Source organism: Cryptomeria japonica, unplaced genomic scaffold (assembly GCF_030272615.1).
Source record: "Cryptomeria japonica unplaced genomic scaffold, Sugi_1.0 HiC_scaffold_126, whole genome shotgun sequence".
NCBI classification, from domain to species: Eukaryota; Viridiplantae; Streptophyta; class Pinopsida; order Cupressales; family Cupressaceae; genus Cryptomeria; species Cryptomeria japonica.
The window spans coordinates 2,501-15,012 of record NW_026728948.1 but is presented as its reverse complement, the minus strand read 5'-3'; the positions used below and the strand labels follow the sequence as shown (position 1 = coordinate 15,012).

At 58.1% G+C, this 12,512-nt stretch overlaps 1 non-coding gene across 1 annotated transcript; it reads right to left on the bottom strand.

Annotated features, from left to right (window-relative positions):
- Positions 1-119, bottom strand: LOC131865884 (5S ribosomal RNA). Its single transcript, XR_009364521.1, has one exon. It is a non-coding gene; the product is annotated as a 5S ribosomal RNA (ribosomal RNA).
- Between the last annotated feature and the right edge of the window lie 12,393 nt (positions 120-12,512).

The following is a 12,512-nucleotide window of genomic DNA, read 5'->3' as shown; positions in this document are numbered from 1 at the left end:
AGGGTGCAACACCGGGACTTCCCGGGAGGTCACCCATCCCAGTACTACTCCGGCCCAAGCGCGCTTAACTGCGGAGTTCTGATGGGATCCGGTGCACTAATGCTGGTATGATCGCACCCGTTATGAGCTTGTCGCAGTGTGTACTTAGCAAACCGCGACCCACGTGCGAATCCACCCCGGCCACCCACCCCCATCGAGGTGCACACCCTCCCTCGCGAAGTGCGCCCCGTTCGCCAAGTGTGAGCCCTGCCCGGGTGCGCGCACCTTGCTAGGGCGTCGGGTGTGCACCCGGCCCGGCCTACGTGCGTGCACCTGGAGGGGGCGTCGTGTGCGTGCAGTGTCCCGTCTGCAACGCGGTGCCCACACACCACCTCGGGCGCAACGACCTGCGCTCACATGTGGGCCGAGTGCACCTTGGTGCATGTTCGGGGCGCCTCGGGTGCACGCTCGATCTTGCCCCGGTGCACCAAGGCGCTCGGTTTGCCCCGGGTGCGCACTTGGTGCAAGGTGGGCACCCAAAATAGGGATCAAGCACCAAAACACAAGTTTCGGGATGCAAAATGGGACCCAAGGACCACAAATGCGTTCCAAGACCCATGATGGGTCCACGAGAACAAAAATGTGTTCCGAGACTTAATAAACAAATATTGGGTTTTAGGAGAAGAAACATGCTCTGATGCCCAAAACGAGAATCGACCCCGAAAAGGCCACAGGCCAAAAGTGGGATGCGAGACAAAAAAAAATGGGACCCGAGGACCAAAATTGGGTTCCCAGGTCGAAGACAGGGCAACCGGACAAGAAACGACCTCTAAGGCTCGAAATGAGTCCCGACGACTAAAACTTGACAAGAAGCACCCATCAGGCACCCAACTCGACACCCATGGGATGCCGACCCACCCGGGCTTCCACCTAGCACACCTTGGCACCCACCCACCCTCGCACCCAACCTCGCACCCAACTTAGCACCTTTGAACCCACATTGGCACTCACCCTGACCCTGGCACCTTGGAACCCACATTGGCACTCACCTTGACCCTGGCACCCACCTTTGCACTCACCTTGGGACCCACCCTGGCTCCCACCTCGGCACCCACCCAGACACCCACCTTGGTTCCTTGGCACCCACCTTGGATCCTTGGCACCCACCCCGACACCCACCTTGGCACGCAACTTGGCTACTTGCCACCCACCTTGGCTCCTTGACGCCCACCCCGACAACCACCCCGTGACCTACCCTGGCTAGGGTTGGTGCACACCCACCCTGGTGCCCACCTTGGCACCCACCCTATGACCCACCTTGGCACGCACCTTAGTACCCACCCCGTTACCCACCCTAGGACCCACCCCGTGACCCACCTTGGCCAGGGTGGGTGCACCCACCCTGGTGCCCACCTTGGCACCCACCCATCCTAGCACCCAGCCTGTGACCGGGCTTGGAACCCAACCTTGCACCCGCACCCGTCTTGGCCAGTGTGGGTGCGCACCCATCCTGGCACCCACGTTGTGACACACCCTTTAACCCACGCACCCTAGCACCCACGTTGGCACCCACCTTGGAACCCAACCTAGCAACTTGGCACCCACCCCGTGACCCACCTTGGCATCCACCATAGCAGTCGCCGACTTGGCACCCACCTCGGCACCCACCTTGACACTTGTGGACCCACCTTGCCACTCACCCTAGCATCGACCCATCCTAGCACCCACCCTGGCACCTTTGCACCCTAGCACTCACCCATCCTAGCACCTAACCTGTGACCCACCTTGACACTCACCCTCGCACCCACCTTGGAACCCAACCTAGCACCCACCCACCCTGACACCAACCCTAGCACCTACCCACCCTTGCACCCACCCTGTGACCCATCTTGGCACCCACCCATCCTACCACTCAACCTATCACCCACCTTCTCACCCACCTTGGCATCCACCTTAGCACCCACCCACACTGGCACCTTGGCACCCACCTCGGGCAAGGTGGGTGCACACCCACCCTGGCACCCAATTTAGAACCCACCGAGCATGTTACCCACCTTGGCACCCACATTGCAGCCCACCCTAGTACCCACCCTATGACCCACATTGGCATCCACACCCTAGCACCCAGGCACCTCGACACCCGCCTTGACACCCACCCTAGCACTGAACCTGTGACCCACCTTGGAACTCACCCTAGAACCCACCCACCCTGTGAACCACCTTGGCATCCACCTTAGCACCCACCCACCTTGGCACCCACTCTAGCACTCACCCATCCTAACACCCAACTTGTTACCCACCTTGGCACCCGCCCTCGCGTCCACCTTGAAACCCACCCTAGCACCCACCCACGCAGGAGCCCACCTTGGCACCCAACCTAACACCCACGCATCCTGGCACCCAACTTGTGACCCACCTTGGAACCCACCCTAGTACCCACCTTTGAACCCACTATATCACCAACCCACCTTGGCACCCACCCTATGACCCTCTTTGGAATCCACCCTAGCACGCACCCACCCTGGCACCCACCATGGAGCGCACCCTAGCACCCACCCACCTCGGCACGCACCTCAACACCCACCTTGGTGTGCGCACTGCGCCAACCTCTCAAAGACCCTATGTGGTGCGCTCCAAAGTGTACACCTTTGGTGCGCTCCAAGGTGCGCACCTTTGGTGCACACCGAGGTGCACACCAAAGTGTGCACCGAGGTGAGCACCAAAGTGCACTCCAGGGTGCACACCAAGGCGTGCACCTTTGGTGCGGTCAATGCAAACGAATTCGGAAGTTGGGGTCGATGTCCTAATCGCTGCTGCAGACTACACGTATGAGAATCGGACAAATAGCTTTATATAGGGGAGGTGTTGCGTTTGATGGGTCGACTCCCCTGGTTGTGTGCACTGCACCAACTTCAAAGACCCTGTCTTGTTTAAGAAGTCAAAAGTTGGGGTGGATGTCCTAATCATTGCTGCAGTCTACGCATGTATGAGAATCAGACAAATAGCTTATATAGGGGAGGTGTTGCATTCGGTGGGTTGACTCCCCTGGTTGTGCGCACTGCGCCAACCTCAAAGACCCCGCATAGCAGAAGAAGTCGGAAGTCGGATTTTGGTGAGCACCAAGGCGTGCACCTTTGGTGCGGTCAACGCAGACGAATTCAGAAGTTGGGGTGGATGTCCTAATCGTTGTTGCAGGCTACACATGTATGAGAATCAGACAAATAGCTTATATAGGGGAGGTGTTGGGTTTGATGGGTCAACTCCCTTGGTTGTGCGCATTACGCCAACCTCAAAGACCTTGTTTTCGTTAAGAAGTCAAAAGTTGGGGTCAATGTCCTAATGGCTCCTGCAGGCTACACATGTATGAGAATCGGACAAATAGCTTATATAGGGGAGGTGTTGGGTTTGATGGGTCGACTCCCCTGGTTGTGCGCATTACGTCAACCTCAAAGACCTTGTTTTCGTTAAGAAGTCAAAAGTTGGGGTCGATGTCCTAATTGCTCCTGTAGACTACACATGTATGAGAATCAGACAAATAGCTTATATAGGGGAGGTGTTGGGTTTGATGGGTTGACTCCCCTAGTTGTTCGCATTACACCAACCTCAAAGACCTTGTTTTCGTTTAGAAGCCGAAAGTTGGGGTCGATGTCCTAATTGCTCCTGCAGGCTACGCATGTATGAGAATCAGACAAATAGCTTATATAGGGGAGGTGTTGGGTTTGATGGGTCGACTCCCCTGGTTGTGCGCATTGCGCCAACCTCAAAGACCCTGCATTGCGGATGAAGTCGAAAGTCAGAGTTTGGTGTGCTACAAGGTGTGGTCGAAGGTGCTCACCTAGGTGTGCACCTTTGGAGCACAGGAAAAGTGCCCTCCAAAAGTGCGCACCTTTGGAGTGCACAAAAGTGCCCTCCAAAAGTGCGCACCTTTGGAGCGCAGAAAAGTGCCCTCCAAAAAGTGCCCTCCAAAAGTGCGCACCTTTGGAGCGCAGAAAAGTGCCCTCCAAAAAGTGCCCTCCAAAAGTGCGCACCTTTGGAGCGCAGAAAAGTGCCCTCCAAAAAGTGCCCTCCAAAAGTGCGCACCTTTGGAGCGCAGAAAAGTGCCCTCCAAAAGTGCGCACCTTTGGAGCGCAGAAAAGTGCCCTCCAAAAAGTGCCCTCCAAAAGTGCGCACCTTTGGAGCGCAGAAAAGTGCCCTCCAAAAAGTGCCCTCCAAAAGTGCGCACCTTTGGAGCGCAGAAAAGTGCCCTCCAAAAAGTGCCCTCCAAAAGTGCGCACCTTTGGAGCGCAGAAAAGTGCCCTCCAAAAAGTGCCCTCCAAAAGTGCGCACCTTTGGAGCGCAGAAAAGTGCCCTCCAAAAAGTGCCCTCCAAAAGTGCGCACCTTTGGAGCGCAGAAAAGTGCCCTCCAAAAGTGCGCACCTTTGGAGCGCACAAAAGTGCCCTCCAAAAGTGCGCACTTTTGGTGCGCACCAAGGCGCTGGTTCGGTCGTTGCAGGCGAGTTCGGAAGTTGGGGTCGATGTCCTGAGCGGAGGTGCAAACTACACAGGTGTCGGAATCGGACAAATAGCTTATATAGGGGAGGTGTATGCTTCGATGGGTCGACTCCCCAGGTTGAGCGCACCGCGCCAACCTCAAAGACCCTACGGTATGGATGAAGTCGGAAGTTGGGTCCGATGACCAATTCGATTAGTAGGTATGCTCATGAGGTCGGAATTTGGGTCCGATGACCTGCCATGTGCAGGAAGGCGAATGTTGACACTGTGCGTTGCAAGGTGCACACCAAGGCGCTGGTGCGGTCTTTTTAGTCGAGTTCGGAAGTTGGGGTCGATGTCCTGATCGGAGGTGCAAGCTACACAGGTGTGGGAATCGGACAAATAGCTTATATAGGGGAGGTGTATGCTTCGTTGGGTCGACTCCCCGGGTTGAGCGCACCGCGCCAACCTCAAAGACCCTACGGTATGGATGAAGTCGGAAGTTGGGTCCGATGACCGATTCGATATGTAGGCATACTCGCGAGGTCGGAATTTGGGTCCGATGACCTGCCACGTGCAGGAAGGCGAATGTTGGCACTGTGCGTTGCAAGGTGCGCACCAAGGCGCTGGTTCGGTCGTTGGAGGCGAGTTCGGAAGTTGGGGTCGATGTCTTGATCGGAGGTGCAAACTACACAGGTGTGGGAATCGGACAAATAGCTTATATAGGGGAGGTGTATGCTTCGTTGGGTCGACTCCCCGGGTTGAGCGCACCGCGCCAACCTCAAAGACCCTACGGTATGGATGAAGTCGGAAGTTGGGTCCGATGACCGATTCGATATGTAGGCATACTCGCGAGGTCGGAATTTGGGTCCGATGACCTGCCATGTGCAGGAAGGCGAATGTTGGGACTGTGCGTCGCAAGGTGCGCACCAAGGCGCTGGTGCCGTCGTTGCAGTCGAGTTCGGAAGTTGGGGTCGATGTCCTGGTCAGAGGTGCAAACTACACAGGTGTGGGAATCGGACAAATAGCTTATATAGGGGAGGTGTATGCTTCGATGGGTCGACTCCCTGGGTTGAGCGCACCGCGCCAACCTCAAAGACCCTACAGTATGGATGAAGTCGGAAGTTGGGTCCGATGACCGATTCGATACGTAGGCATATTGGCGAGGTCTGAATTTGTGTCCGATGACCTGCCATGCGCAGGAAGGCGGAATTTGGGTCCGATGACCGAGTTGATGGCGTGCCATGCGCAGAAAGGCGGAATTTGGGTCCGATGACCGAGTTGATGTTGATGGCCCGCCATGCACAGGAAGGCGGAATTTGGGTCCGATGACCGATTTGAAGGCGTGCCATACGCAAAAAGGCGGAGTTTGGGTCCGATGACCGAGTTGATATTGATGGCCCGCCATGCGCAGGAAGGCGGAATTTGGGTCCGATGACCTGACATACGCATGGAGTCCGACTCGGGGGCCGATGTTCGATTCGATGACTTGCATTGTGGGTAAAGTCGGAAGTTGTGGTCTTTGACCCGATTCGATGACCAGACTTCGGCTGCTTGAGAATCGGACAAATAACTTATATAGGGGAGGTAGTGTTCTCGAGCATCCTCCCCCCGTGCCCGTTTATGTCGATTGATGCTGGTGCTCGACTGGTTGGAGCGCTCGGATGCAAAAATCTTGCACCAGGATTTATCGATTGTGATGGACACGGCAAGTCTCCTGATTGCTATGCAGGAGCTCATCGTGAATCTCTATGCGGCCTTGGTATGGACTCGACCTGCGGAATGGTTCGGCAATGGTAGTCGCTCCAACACGTCCTTGCAATGGCCACAGAGGTGATTCGACTAGAGCTCCAGTCTAGCTTTTGGGTTGCTTGGCGGACTGGTATAGCCGCGATCGAGTTCCGGCCATGAACGTTTTAGATAGCTCTTGGGCTTTCTGGGACGGAAGTCGGAAGTTTGGGCTGTTGTCCGATTTGATGACCATTCTTCGGATGTGTGAGAATCGGACAAATAACTTATATAGGGGACTGTGTTGTCTCACGCAGCCCCCTCCATGCCCCTCTATCTCGACCGATGTTGGTGCTTGAAAGGGTTGGGATCGCTCGGATTTATAAACGTGCACCACCATTTGTCGAGTGTGAGGGACGCGGCAGGTCTCCTAAATGCTATGCGGGCGCTCTCTGAGAATCTCTATCCGGCCTCGACACAGACTAGTCTTGCTGAATGGTTTGGCACTGGTAGTCGATCCAACACGTCGTTGTTGTGGCCGCCTAGGCGATTCGATTCGAGCCCCCGTCTAGCTTTTGGGTTGCTTGGCGGATTTTGCCCTATCCGCAAGTGAGCTCGGTCCCTAAACGTTCGAGAAACCCGATTGCTATGCGCCGACTCTCTTTCTTGCGAGCCTCCATCTAGCTTTTGGGTCTCTACGGAACGGAAGTCGGAATCTGGGACCGTTGTTTGATTCGACGAGGCAGACTACGGTTGTGCGAGAATCGGACAAATAACTTATATAGGGGAGGTGTTGACTGGAGCATTCTCCCCCGTGCCCCTCTAACTCGACCAATGCTGGCGCTCGAACGGTGGTAGCGCTCGGATTTTCATTGAGCGCCAGCATTGGTCGATTTAGAGGGGCATGCGAGATTCCCGAATGCTATGCGAGGGCTCTAACGGAAATGTCTATTGGTTTCGGTATGGATGCAATTGCGAGTGGTTCGGCAAAGGTAGTCGTTCCGATGCGTCCATGTCGTGGCCAAATCGATAATTCGATTTGAGCCCTCGTATAGCATTTGGGTCTCTCGATGTGATTCCGCATTCCAGTCCCTTTGGGCACTGCTTGAGCCGCATCCCAGGGGGTTCCCTTCCCAATAATCTGCCTCGCAACCCGATTGCTATGCGGTGAGGCTCCTCGGCCGCCTCGGAACTATCTGTGTATCGGACGCATCGCGGGATAAGGGGTTGGCAACGGTAGTCGCCCCAAGCGCGTCCGATGCTTGGACCATTCCGAGGCGGCCCTGAAGCCTCTTCCGTCTAGCCGTTGGGTCCTTCTCGCCGCATCCCTCGCCTCGCACCCCGATTGCTATGCGGTGAGGCTCCTCGGCCGCCTCGGAACTATCTGTGTATCGGACGCGTCGCGGGATAAGGGGTTGTCACTGGTAGTCGCCCCAAGCGCGTCCGATGCTTGGACCATTCCGAGGCGGCCCTGAAGCCTCTTCCGTCTAGCCGTTGGGTCCTTCTCGCCGCATCCCTCGCCTCGCACCCCGATTGCTATGCGGTGAGGCTCCTCGGCCGCCTCGGAACTATCTGTGTATCGGACGCGTCGCGGGATAAGGGGTTGTCACTGGTAGTCGCCCCAAGCGCGTCCGATGCTTGGACCATTCCGAGGCGGCCCTGAAGCCTCTTCCGTCTAGCCGTTGGGTCCTTCTCGCCGCATCCCTCGCCTCGCACCCCGATTGCTATGCGGTGAGGCTCCTCGGCCGCCTCGGAACTATCTGTGTATCGGACGCGTCGCAGGATAAGGGGTTGTCACTGGTAGTCGCCCCAAGCGCGTCCGATGCTTGGACCATTCCGAGGCGGCCCTGAAGCCTCTTCCGTCTAGCCGTTGGGTCCTTCTCGCCGCATCCCTCGCCTCGCACCCCGATTGCTATGCGGTGAGGCTCCTCGGCCGCCTCGGAACTATCTGTGTATCGGACGCGTCGCGGGATAAGGGGTTGTCACTGGTAGTCGCCCCAAGCGCGTCCGATGCTTGGACCATTCCGAGGCGGACCCGAAGCCTCTTCCGTCTAGCCGTTGGGTCCTTCTCGCCGCATCCTTCGCCTCGCACCCCGATTGCTATGCGGTGAGGCTCCTCGGCCGCCTCGGAACTATCTGTGTATCGGACGCGTCGCGGGATAAGGGGTTGTCACTGGTAGTCGCCCCAAGCGCGTCCGATGCTTGGACCATTCCGAGGCGGACCCGAAGCCTCTTCCGTCTAGCCGTTGGGTCCTTCTCGCCGCATCCCTCGCCTCGCACCCCGATTGCTATGCGGTGAGGCTCCTCGGCCGCCTTGGAACTATCTGTGTATCGGACGCGTCGCGGGATAAGGGGTTGTCACTGGTAGTCGCCCCAAGCGCGTCCGATGCTTGGACCATTCCGAGGCGGACCCGAAGCCTCTTCCGTCTAGCCGTTGGGTCCTTCTCGCCGCATCCCTCGCCTCGCACCCCGATTGCTATGCGGTGAGGCTCCTCGGCCGCCTTGGAACTATCTGTGTATCGGACGCGTCGCGGGATAAGGGGTTGTCACTGGTAGTCGCCCCAAGCGCGTCCGATGCTTGGACCATTCCGAGGCGGACCCGAAGCCTCTTCCGTCTAGCCGTTGGGTCCTTCTCGCCGCATCCCTCGCCTCGCACCCCGATTGCTATGCGGTGAGGCTCCTCGGCCGCCTTGGAACTATCTGTGTATCGGACGCGTCGCGGGATAAGGGGTTGTCACTGGTAGTCGCCCCAAGCGCGTCCGATGCTTGGACCATTCCGAGGCGGCCCCGAAGCCTCTTCCGTGTAGCCGTTGGGTCCTTCTCGCCGCATCCCTCGCCTCGCACCCCGATTGCTATGCGGTGAGGCTCCTCGGCCGCCTTGGAACTATCTGTGTATCGGACGCGTCGCGGGATAAGGGGTTGTCACTGGTAGTCGCCCCAAGCGCGTCCGATGCTTGGACCATTCCGAGGCGGCCCCGAAGCCTCTTCCGTGTAGCCGTTGGGTCCTTCTCGCCGCATCCCTCGCCTCGCACCCCGATTGCTATGCGGTGAGGCTCCTCGGCCGCCTTGGAACTATCTGTGTATCGGACGCGTCGCGGGATAAGGGGTTGTCACTGGTAGTCGCCCCAAGCGCGTCCGATGCTTGGACCATTCCGAGGCGGACCTGAAGCCTCTTCCCTCTAGCCGTTGGGGCTTTCTCGCCGCATCCCTCGCCTCGCACCCTGATTGCTATGCTGTGAGGCTCCTCGGCCGCCTTGGAACTATCTGTGTATCGGACGCATCGCGGGATAAGGGGTTGGCAGTGGTAGTCGCCCCAAGCGCATCCGATGCTTGGACCATTCCGAGGCGGCCCTGCAGCCTCTTCCGTCTAGCCGTTGGGGCCATCTCGCCGCATCCCCCACCTCGCACCACGATTGCTATGCGGTGAGGCTCCTTGGCCGCCTCGGAACTATCTGTGTATCGGACGCATCGCGGGATAAGGGGTTGTCACTGGTAGTCGCCCCAAGCGCGTCCGATGCTTGGACTATTCCGAGGCGGCCCTGCAGCCTCTTCCGTCTAGCCGTTGGGGCCATCTCGCTGCATCCCCCACCTCCTCGGCCGCCTCGGAACTATCTGTGTATCGGACGCATCGCGGGATAAGGGGTTGGCAGTGGTAGTCGCCCCAAGCGCGTCCGATGCTTGGACTATTCCGAGGCAGCCCTGCAGCCTCTTCCGTCTAGCCTTTGGGGCCATCTCGCCGCATCCCTCGCCTCGCACCCCGATTGCTATGCGGTGAGGCTCCTCGGCCGCCTGGGAACTATCTTCGTATCGGACGCATCGCGGGATAAGGGGTTGTCACTGGTAGTCGCCCCAAGCGCGTCCGATGCTTGGACTATTCCGAGGCGGCCCTGTGGCCTCTTCCGTCTAGCCGTTGGGGCCATCTCGCCGCATCCCCCACCTCGCACCCCGATTGCTATGCGGTGAGGCTCTTCGGCCGCCTTGGAACTATCTTCGTATCGGACGCATTGCGGGATAAGGGGTTGTCACTGGTAGTGGCCCCAAGCGCGTCCGATGCTTGGACTATTCCGAGGCGGCCCTGCAGCCTCTTCCGTCTAGCCGTTGGGGCCATCTCGCCGCATCCCCCACCTCGCACCCCGATTGCTATGCGGTGAGGCTCCTCGGCCGCCTTGGAACTATCTTCGTATCGGACGCATCGCGGGATAAGGGGTTGTCACTGGTAGTCGCCCCAAGCGCGTCCGATGCTTGGACTATTCCGACGCGGCCCTGTGGCCTCTTCCGTCTAGCCGTTGGGGCCATCTCGCCGCATCCCCCACCTCGCACCCCGATTGCTATGCGGTGAGGCTCCTCGGCCGCCTTGGAACCATCTTCGTATCGGACGCATCGCGGGATAGGGGGCTGTCACTGGTAGTCGCCCCAAGCGTGTCCGATGCTTGGACCATTCCTAGGCGGCCCTGAAGCCTCTTCCGTCTAGCCGTTGGGGCCTTCCCGCCCCATCCCTCGCCTCGCACCCCCGATTGCTATGCGGTGAGGCTCCTCGGCCGCCTTGGAACCATCTGTGTATCGGACGCATCGCGGGATAAGGGGTTGGCACTGGCAGTCGCCCCAAGCGCGTCCGATGCTTGGACCATTCCGAGGTGGCCCTGAAGCCTCTTCCGTCTAGCCGTTGGGGCCTTCCCGCCCCATCCCTCGCCTCGCACCCCGATTGATATGCGGTGAGGCTCCTCGGCCGCCTTGGAACTATCTGTGTATCGGACGCATCGCGGGATAAGGGGTTGGCACTGGTAGTCATCCCAATCGCATCCGATGCTTGGACCATTCCGAGGCGGCCCTGCAGCCTCTTCCGTTTAGCCGTCGGGGCCTTCCCGCCGCATCCCTCGCCTCGCATCCCGATTCCTATGCGGTGAGTCTTCTCGGCCGCCGCGGAACTATACCTGTTATTGCTACTGCATCCTTCGGCTGGTAACCTCCTCTGCCGCCTTGGAACGTTCTCTTTGTCGGACGCGTCGCGGGATAAGGGGTTGGCACTGGTAGTCGCCCCAAGCGCGCCCGATGCATAGACCGCTCCGAGTCGACCTTGCTTTCAGCCTCTCACATGCATAGACCTCTCTGAGTCGACCCTGCAGCCTCTCACGTTTAGCCTTTGGAATCTCGCCTCACAACATGATTGCTATCCTTGATGCATCCCTTGCCTCGAGCCCTGATTGCTTTCTTGGCTGCATCCCTCCTCTCCTCACAGCCCGGTTGTCATCACTGCTTCATCCGTCGCTTCATGCATTCTGGCTGCTGGGCCCTTCCCACCGCACACCTCGATTGCTATCTCTTCTGCATCACACACCCCGATTGCTATCTCTGCTACATCCCTCGGCTCTCACTTCTGCATCCTTCGCCTCACACCTCGATTGCTATCAATGCTGCATCCGTAACCTCACACCCCGATTGCTATGCGGGGAGGCTCCTTGGCCGCCTTGGAAATTTCTGTGTGTCGGACGCACCGCGGGATAAGGGGTTGGCACTGGTAGTCGCCCCAAGTGCGCCCGATTCTTAGACCGCTTCGAGGTGACCTCGTAGCCTCTTTCGTCCAGGCTTCCTGCCTTCAACGCCCTTTTTACACCTCGATTGCTATGCGCGGGCTCGTTGGCGTCTATCACCTCTCTGCGAAGAGTGGCACGATGATTGTTGGGGTAAATCGTAGCAGTCCGATCTCTGGCCTTGGGCCATTGTGAGGGCTGATCGATTTCCTGTGCGCATCTCGTGTTCGCCCAGTAACAGACTCGACGACTTGTAATCGGTCTTGTTCCCGATTGTTCCTGGAGGTAGTCTTCGGAACTCTTGGATTTGACCTGTCACTCGAACTGTCCTCTTCCGAGGATGCTTGTGTGTGTGTGCTTGTGCCATTTCCTTGGCGGTATTAACGAGATATTAAAGAGCGGAGTGAGCGCCTCGCCCAGCTATGTTTGGGGCTCTCACTCCCTTACCCGGTGTGCGACCGCTTTGCACGTAGGTTGCGGAGCATCGCGACTCTTTCGATGTTTGGCGGTTGTCTTCCGGTGATGCGTTGGTCCCGAAGTGCACGTTACTAGCATTTCTGCCATTGTTCTCGATCTTTGGCACGTTCCTTCGTTGCAATTGGATATATATCTCCGTTTATACGCGCAGGCTTCTCCCGCCTATTCAGCGCTGTCCCACTCTCAGCACTCTCGTGGTCTCCTTGGCTTCTCTCTCCCGTGAGCGAGCTCTCTTCTCGAGTCTTTTCCATGTCCCATGGAGGTTGCCTTGCGAAATTCGGGCACACAAACGTGACCGGATAAGAGCGGAATTGCCTATGAGGAGAAGCT